Source organism: Sinocyclocheilus rhinocerous, unplaced genomic scaffold (assembly GCF_001515625.1).
Source record: "Sinocyclocheilus rhinocerous isolate Xijiao unplaced genomic scaffold, SAMN03320098_v1.1 scaffold1307, whole genome shotgun sequence".
Lineage (NCBI taxonomy): Eukaryota > Metazoa > Chordata > Actinopteri > Cypriniformes > Cyprinidae > Sinocyclocheilus > Sinocyclocheilus rhinocerous.
This window is the reverse complement of record NW_015631048.1, coordinates 90,228-100,085: the sequence shown is the minus strand read 5'-3', so window position 1 is coordinate 100,085 and position 9,858 is coordinate 90,228. Positions and strand designations below refer to the sequence as shown.

The 9,858-nt window shown below is 38.1% G+C and overlaps 1 protein-coding gene across 2 annotated transcripts in view; it reads right to left on the bottom strand.

Annotated features, from left to right (window-relative positions):
- The window catches only part of LOC107741128 (nuclear receptor-interacting protein 1-like), a 32,058-nt gene extending 24,899 nt beyond the window's left edge, over positions 1-7,159 (bottom strand). For both annotated transcript variants that reach the window (XM_016553722.1, XM_016553721.1), the window contains exon 1: positions 6,980-7,159. The gene's annotated coding sequence lies outside the window, so the exon portion shown is untranslated. The remainder of the gene's footprint in view (positions 1-6,979) is intronic.
- Positions 7,160-9,858: the final 2,699 nt, after the last annotated feature.

The following is a 9,858-nucleotide window of genomic DNA, read 5'->3' as shown; positions in this document are numbered from 1 at the left end:
AATCGTGCAGCCCTAATGCATGGTTGCTGGTTTTTTTTTCTAATCGTTTAAGCAACGTTATTAATTATATATGATTTATAAACATTATTTTAAACATTATGCACTTTTTTTTCAAAGATAGTCGTGTTATTTTATTACGCTTTTAAGTAACGTGCATAATATTTTGCTCGATGCGCTCTTGTGGCCTCAGGAGAGAAGCCAAAAGCTTTTTTCACCCTAACTGAAATAATGCCTTTTAAATTCGAATATAATTCAAAGCGGCCTAGTCAAACTGATCATTGACCTTTATTAAACCTGTTTAAGTGTATTTAGGGCAAGCCATACCTTAATATAACTGACAAGGGCAGCCCTGGACAGAGACAGGTGGCTTAAAGAAAAGATCTGCTCTATGTGAGCCGTCTGGCCTTTGCGACCAAATCAGCCATGTAAATGTACTCACACAAGCAGAGCGACAGCACATGTAAACAAACATCTACCACAGGTCAACGGCCACAGGTGAACCAGTTTCTACATGGCCCTCATCAAGTCTCAGGACAGACACACATGCGTCCAGCATTAGCTCACTCAAATACTCAATTCTGGCTTCAGCTCAATGTCCACTGGAGCAGAAATTATTTTGTTATAACCGGGTGAAAAATACCAACTCGCATCACAGCGGCTTTGTGAAAAAGGCAAACTTTGCAGATCCCAGTGCGCTGGGAGTACATGAACCTTATACCAGCTACAGCAGCAAAAATGCTGATAGAGTTAGGAAGTTCAGTTCATTTCTGGGAATCTTTCAGGCCATTTCAAGAAATTTGCTAAAATAAATAAAATAAAATAAAAAGAAAGAGAGGAAAAAATAAAAAAAACACCCCAAAAGGAATTTTATTAGTTTATGATATACTCATAAAATATTTATTAGAAAATAGATTTTATAACAATACTAATTTATTATACTGATTTTAAAATGTTGTAATATTTATTATAATATTGATGCGTTTCTTTAATTAATATATAATAATAAATATAACATATAATAAATATATAATAAATAAATAAATATATAATCATTATATATAACATTTTTGTATCATACTTTGCAACCGTGATTAATTAGTTAAAATGATGATTCCTTTGGTAATTAATTAATAAACTTATTGACTAATTAACAAATGCATTATTATTAATATTATTATTGATAATAATATTGTTAATAATAATAATAGTAATTATTGTTATTATTTTTACTATTATTAATAATAATAATAATAATAATAATAATTATAATAATAATTTAAAAAATCCTTACTAAAATTCAAAGTGCTAATTAAAAAAAAACAAAAAAAAACACAGTTAAACCATTTCAGAGCCAAATAGCATACATAAATATCAGCATTGAATATTTCTAACATCCATATTTGGCTTATGTAGCAAGTTGCAAAAACAACTGAATTGTAACAATATTTCTTTCCACCAGACCAGACTGAAACCAGGCAAAGTCTTTGTCCACCACAATTTGTAATTTCTGTGTTATACAAAATCAATCACTGAATCAATATTCATCATGCACAGGGCATAAGCTGTTAATTCATAATATGAATGAAAAACCCCTTATCCACACCTCTAGACAAGTGTGACACGTAAGCCCTTCACATGGTGTCACATGACTGAATCCAGTTTTAGAGAGTTACTTAAAAGTTTTCAGGTCAACTCAGTCAGGTCAAGGTCAGAGCGGTGCGTTTATGCCAGGAAAGCAGGCACTGCCTCCATAAGCCCCAAGCGGTCCGCTAGGACACAAGGACGTCTGTCCAAGGGCATCTCCCAAACTACCGAAAGAGACACGCTCAAACTCAACTAATCAATGGCCCGCGGCCGATTGGGAGTGTGAGAGTGTGAATGCGAACGCACGGGAATTGCATTTCACATGGAGAAGTTCTTAGTTCAACACAAAAATCCAACACTTTCCACTCGTGTCTACTTCTTGTGGCAGGAGTGCATACAAACAGCAGTCCATAATAATATATCCCAGCATGCCTCGCTGTGTGAAGCATTAGAGTGCTTTGAGAGCAGGGGCATGCAGTGAGAATCTTTCAACGCTTTCACCACTGGCTGTGCGTGAGGGACGGATAGCTACACGCCGCATCTAGTGGCTGCTGAGGTGTCCCTTGTTGCCTGGCAACAGCTCAGCTCGTTTTAACCCCTTTAAGTAAGTCTTAAGTGATTCAGCAGTCTGAGGCCAGTGACGGGTGGGCTGCTCCGAAAGTGACAGGACTTTATTACTTTCCGGGGTTTTATCGTGCAGCTCTGTGCTAAAAAAAACAAGGCGGTGTAAATCTGCTCCACTGTGTTTGACCCCTGACCTCTGCATGAAATGAGTCTTGGCAGAAACAGTCCGCATGACAAAGGCCCCATGACATCCACAGAAGCAGGAAGCTATTAGATCAAAGCTGCGTTAAATACAAAGACCCGGTTTACATCTGGTATTAACATCCGTCTCACGTGATCCCATCACAAGTGGTCACCGCTTATACCGGTCACTACTTGTGATCAGATTTTGTCGAGGGAAGTCAGCATGTGATTTAAAGGGACAGTTCAGCCAAAAATGACAGTTCTGCCATCATTTATTTAACCTCGGGTCGCTCCAAATCTGCATGACTTAAGGCCCCGATATACTTCAAACTAAATCGAAGAATGAACTGATATGACGTCATTTCGAACAAAATCATGCCGAAACGAAGTCCGTTTTGAGTTTGTTTCGGCAGTTCGAAACAGCTGGCCAAAGTGAACTTTCTTTGGGAAGTTCGTTTTGGCTCCTAAACACATTTGAGCTTCCATTGGTCCGTGGTGATTACACAATCGGTGGGTGGGTTCGGGAACTCCACCTTCTTTGATGTGAGATTTTTTTCCCCCGGTTCATTTCTCATTCCATGGAGGTCAGACAGGAGAACAACATCTAGAACAGCAACAACACCAAATTACTAGCAATATGAATAGTGGAGTGTCGAATAGCTGAGCTGGTACCAATATATCCGCACCTGTACGATCGCTCACGGAGAGACTTTAAAGATTCGGAGAATAAAAATCCTAAAAAGAAATTGCAACGAAGCACGAGTTATGCAAAGCGACATGGAGAATCCACTAAATATTGTAGAATCTTAATTTGCTGTAAAGTTGCTTTGCAACGATTTGTATCGTGAAAAGCGCTATACAAATAAACTTGAATTGAATTGAATTAAATAAGGTGGCGAGTAGCAAATACATGTTTCAAATAAATGTTTTTACACCATACTGCTGCTGCTGTCATTTTTTTCTGTAAGCGAATTTAAAAGGTATGCAATAAATGAAATGCCAAAAGAACATACAATAATTAACCTTTGTTTTTATCAAAATTAAATCATGACACCGCATAAAATATAAAAAGGTGCAATAATTTAACCAGTTTAATCAAATAAATGAACAATCATAAAATAAAGTAACATGTTTGTTTTATTAAGATGACTACAATATTTTTTTCACATCATGCTTAAGTTTTCAGACTAAAAAAAAAAAAAAAGTTTTCAGACTATGAGCCATTCACATTTCCCATAAAGGACTGATAAAGGAAATGGTATGGTTCTTTTGTATTGCAAACATGATACTTGACTCTGAACTGCTGCTAATCATTATTCTTTTGTCTATAATATTCTGACCATTGGTACCCGTCTCACACCTAGATACATTTCATCATTGCATCGTTGTGTTTAGGGCATATGCGCGAGCGGCACGACACATAATAATCTACACCCTGCCTCCAGCAGCACGGTGGTGTCGGAATGTTCGAATACAGTATACCGTCGCTCAGCCTTTTCAAACTTCTTTTTGCCCCCAAACGAAGAACGAAAACGAACTTCATTTGAAGTATATTGGGGCCTTTATTTTCTTCTGTAGAACACAAAAGAAGGTATTTGTGACTTGTAAATGTTTATGCCCATACAATAAAAGTCAATGGGGACCAAAGCGAAAAAGCGACACTGGACTCAATTTACTTTAATTATTTTGAAAATAATAACAGCTGAAAAAAAATGCATACAGGGTGAATCACAAAAATAAAATATAATAATAAATGAATGTATAATAAATAAATGAATGTTCTTTTGCATTAATTAACTAATATATATATATATATATATATAGTATAATATTTACCTGAGAATCATGGTACAAGACAACATCGCTAAAAACCCTTAAGATATTAACTGACGCCTTTGAAACTCTCACTTACAAAACAAAGCTTATTAAAATGGTTCAACCTCAAGCAGCAGTCTTCATAACCCACACATCCATCTTTCATTCATAAAATCTGAAAACTCCTCTTTAGTTAATTACTTGGGCCTGTGCGATCTGAAAGCTTTCAGATGTGAGAAATAATTGAAGCCGGGATCATTCCTGACGCCTGCTCTACGAATGTCGTACTGATGCGCTGATTGCAGATCATTCTGAGAGTGTTCATCTCTTCAGCATTACTGCAGGGTTTGTGTCCTTCTCAGGACTTTGAAGGTTTCTGAAAGGACAGGCCACTAATACGGTGTGAAGGACAGCTTGGCACGCTGCGGCCTTGGACTGCGAAATCTGCATGTATCCATCTCGCGGCTCAGAGAGACAAACGACTAAGCCTTACAACTCTAGAATCACTGGCGTTTCACTTAGCGCAGCATATAACCTGCTTAAAATAAGACACCATTAGTAATGTCCCCCAGGAGCAGTAAAATCTTCCTGAACCCAATTGCCAGGATTCCTTGACCTCCAGGTCCATCTCGCCTCAGGACATAGCGACCAATACAGAAATACAGCTGGCAGTTAGAGGTCAGCCGGGTAATTATATTAAATTAACTTGTTTGTTATACAAGTTGTCGATATCATGTTTCTCAGGATCAGCATTTGTCCGTTTTGGAGGCTTTACAAATGACTTGCATGCTTTTCATCAACCGTTCTTTGCAAATCATTCATGGTTAGCTGCTAAATGTTAACAAGGCCAGATTAACATCTAGTTACAGCCAGATCTAGATGGTATCTGCAAATGTTAAAGTGTGTAGTAGTACTGCATAAATTTACTGGCCCATAATCTAACTATGCCAAAATGTGTATACAAAATGCATAAGGGGCAATAAAGTGTATAATTTGAATTGTCCAAAAATGCATTGGCTGGTCAATTGGTTGGTGTGCTGAGGTCACTGCTGTTGTTCTAATATGTGGTGATGCTCAATTTATCAGAGTTGCATCACCTCCACCGCAAATTCAGCAAACTATAAATCGTTTACAGTAAATCAATCAGCAAAAATCAATCCATCGCTTTAAATGAAAGTCCTGCCTCTGTCCCAAGGCTGAGGGGAGAAGAATTTGTGCCTTGTATTTCATACTGTCTCAGCATTTCAATTCCCTGAGCCAGACAACCACCTCCATCCCTTCTTTTGATGTACAAAACCTCTCGTATAAACAGCACCGCTTCCTGTTGATCTCCAGGCCACCTATTATCAATGATATACACTGTATAAAACAAGATTCATTGCACAAGGAACAAACACGCAACCACCGTGTCCCTGAGCAGTCAACTGACCTGTTAATGAGTGTAAAGCGCCAGTGGCTTCTATGGATTTATGACACGTTACACCATGCAAGTTCATGTTGCACAAGCTACAACCATGTGCTGGAGTACTACTGTAAAAAAAGCCACTTAATGATGAAAGTAAAACATCATAAGAAAGGTCTAAGCCAGAAGGTGGTGAACAGACATCACAATGTTGAGGCTGATGTTTAGGATACTATTTTGAGATGACGATGACCCAGCACGGTTTTAACCACTCTCAGTTCATTGTATTGACATCTCTGAGAAATTAGGTCGCCATGTGTTCATTTTCATTTCTCTAGCAGTGATAACATCATTTCAAGTCAGTATCAATCTTAAAGAAGCCGGATAACAGGTCACATAGTGCTGTCAACAATGTCAGTAGAGTATTTGGAGACAAGAATCATTTTGCACCTGTATTGTAGATCTAACAGACAAAACAAATGCCTGATATGATATCAGACATATGATATGATTGTAAAAGATTTTCGATAAGAAAACTGAATAAATAACTTGTTTCTCAAATCAACTTCTTCAAAACACATGCACATCTATGCTCTTTGCACAGACCAAGACAAACACTTTTAAGTAACTGGTCTTTTCCTTTACCAAACACTGAACCAACACTGAACCCTAACCATGATCTCGGACCACCTTTAAACTGCAACCCTTGACCTCCTCTGCCCCATTTTTATTGACTGAAGCCACAGGAAACCTTATGAAAACTATAAACAATGCAAAGTCCAAAATGTGCGTCAGGTAAAGGTAAGATCTTGTCCTTTAGAGATTCACCAAGAGTATTAATGACTTTTATGACTACTAATGACAGCTCTTAAGCATAACCTTTTGGCAGATACTAATAATGTTATATAAAACAAAACAAAAACAAAAACAAAAACAAACAAAAAATATATATATATATCAAGGAAGAGTCAAGATCACTACAATAAATCACATTCACTCCATTACATAATATTAAATTATAAAATATTATAAAAGATATGGCTTGGAAACACAGAGATATAAATAACCAGTTCTCGTGTATGAAAAATAAACCAGCAGATAAAATGAAAGGGTAACATCGCACTGACTGTAACAGAGAAACAAAATGGAAACTAAATGACAGGAGCGACCATTGCGATTCACACAGCATGCGCTCTTCGTCTTTGGTCTCGCTGTTACGTTTTTAAGACGCGGTGTCAAGTTAAAAACAGTTAAACTTTTAACCACGGCGTCCTCTGTATGAACCAAAGAACGCGTCCCGTGTGAACGGCGTCTCACATTCCGTTTTTTTCCCTCAGCACCTCCTAGGAGTCGAACCACAATAAACACAGAGCAAACACCACAGTCATATGCAGCGGAGTCCTTCCAGCATCGAGTGGTCTCGACACGTACCTGATTCCGCTATCCGTGCGCCGTGCGCCGTGCGCCGCGAGCCGCGCCAAATGGAAGTAGAGTCCAAAAACTCGTCGGCCTCCAGCACCGACTGTCGGGTCTCAGTCTGAACTGTATATTCTCGGAATCCCCGAGAACTCCGCAATGTTCACACTCCTCCTCCTCTCTCTCTCTCTCCCTGACTGAGTGAGATATATCCAGCTGCAGACCCGCAGCACCAGCAGTTTCAGAATATAAACTGCTTAATATGTCATTATAAAATGCATACATACATAAAGTATGACGTATCGTGTGTAATAAAAGCAAATTACCCCTTAAAAACCGTAAGGTGGCGCTACTCTGTTAAAAAATGTAAGCTCCGCCCTTCACTTCCGGTTCTGAACCTGCTGGTGCTGCGGGTCTGCAGCTGGATACTATTGGACTGAGTGAGTGAGTGAGTGAGTGAGTGCGTGAGTGAGTGAGCGCAGCTTAAAGCTACAGGAGACGCTTTGTGTGTACCTGCGTGCGCGCGCGCGCACAGCCAGACGTGCGTCTTCTTCTTCTTCTTGTTTTATGGCGAATAACTCCTGAGGAGCATTCAGACGTGCATCACCTCACCTCTTACTTTAAATAATCTGGAGTAATCTGAGGAAAACAAAAACTTTATGGCTTCAGATATACTGCATTTTATAAGCAAAAATGGATAAATATTGATATAGTACCTTATTTGACAGAACAAAACGTATAATTGTAGCCTATAGGTAATCACGACCGTTCCAATATTCAGTACAGTATAACAAGAAGTTTACACAGTATATTGTTTAGATGATTTAGATTTGAATATGAAGGTTGAATATTTTTTTCTGCCAATAGAATTGTTCCAAAATGGTTTTTTTTTTAGCATTGTTGTAGCATTTCAGCATGAATCCGCATTTTTCAAGTGTGATTCAGCTACAAGTTCCTGGATCCCGGAGACACACCGGATCAGCAATTTCAGTGCTATCTCACCAAGTTGACCTTTGAACTTAGGGGACCTTTCATCTTTGAACTATGACCTCAAATGCCACATGAATGAAGATACAATATCCGCCCTTCATTCCTTCACCATCTCGAGCTGGTGACCTGTGCTCCAAAGCTTTTCACAGAACGCCAACCTTTGACCTCAGAACAGAGACGCATGTGTGTTTAAGTATGTTTTTTGTTCAGTCATTCTGTACATTGGCCTCCATCCTCAACATATTCTTCATGGACTATGTCATCTGCAATTCAGCCTGTTGATAATCATCTTTACAGCATCACAGGTATTTTACAGATTTTGGAGATTCTGGGAACATGTACTGGCAGGTTTTGCATTCAGTGTAAACATATATTTATTAGGTCTAACAATCAATGTTTTCATCTGTTATTTACATGAATACAAAACCTGTTCAAACATGTAAGCCACAGGAAAGAAAAGTCACAAATGAGATTACTTTAGCTCAATTATTTCTCGCTAACAGCAAAGAAAAAAGATGGGAGAGTTTTGCTTAAATTGTCCTGAGAAGAAAAGAAAACGGCAACCTCAAAATGTTGCCACTAGAATTTCAGAAGAGATTTTGCCTCAAAACACAAAAATATTAAGCAGCACAACTGTTTTCAATATTGATAATAATAAGAAATATTTCTGAGCACCAAATCAGCATATTAGAATGATTTCTGATGGATCATGTGACACTTAAGACTGGAGTACTGATGCTTAAAAATTCAGGTTTACCATCACAGAAATAAATTTTATTTTAAGATATATTAAAAATGAAAAGTTATTTTAATTTTTAATAATATTTCACAATATGACTGTTTTTACTATTTTTTTATCAAATAAATTCAGCCTTAGTGAGCATACTGTAAAAGTGTTTTTTTTTTAACTAATTATTCCAAACATTTGACTGCTATGCCTCCTCAAAACCTTTCAAAACCAAATTATGTGTAGATTTATACTCTTTTTAAATTCTTTTTCAAATGATTGTCACAAACAAGTGTGGCAGACTGAATGATGTATAATCTAGTCTTACCATACAAAATGACTTCTGTCATTGAATTGGGGATTTGAAACTCTTGCAGGTTTATTCTCTGGTTCCACATGTCCAGCAGGTCGCCCAGGGCATTTGAACTCAAGACGCCTGACTGTCTCAAGGGGAAGAGACCACTGTGTCAGAGAACATTAACGTTTGACCTCTGGCCCCATCCATGCATTAACCTCTTTGTATTTGGTGGCCAAAGAAGAAGAGAGACCAGCACGAGCAAAAGATATGACATGAGATGAGACGACATAGGAAAATAAGCATGCTGGCAGCGAGACCTCACTCGTCAAATGCATATCAATACATCTTAAGTTCTACAAACCTCAGAAGCATCACACACTACAGGTGCGACTGATGAAACAGTGTCATTCGAACTTCTGAAACCTCAAATTACCTTTGTGTTTAGACACATAAACATACACTTTGAGTGTATTTAGGTTGGAAGGTGTTTGCAATAGCAGTTTGAATGTCATCAGATACAAATTTACTCTCTTAGACTTGTACAAAACAGTGTGTGCCAACCAAATTAGGTGGAAGAATGGCAAAAAGTCAAAAAGCAGTGAGGTTTAGTAAACAAGAGTCAAGTTCCTCTCAGGGGAGCTTTCATCATACACCTATTCAACTAAGATTCTGACTTAAAAACCACAGAAACTCGAATTTGATGTTTATGTGTTAAACTTCTTGAGTAACATCTGACTGTAGTTTTCACTGGGTCAGGCTAACACTGACACTATTCTTCGCCTTCATTCTTGCAATTTGCTCTTCTGATTTACTCAATATATGCCCAGGCAGCAGACCGTTTCGGCCCAGATCCGGCCCACATCTGGCCCGCATGGATTT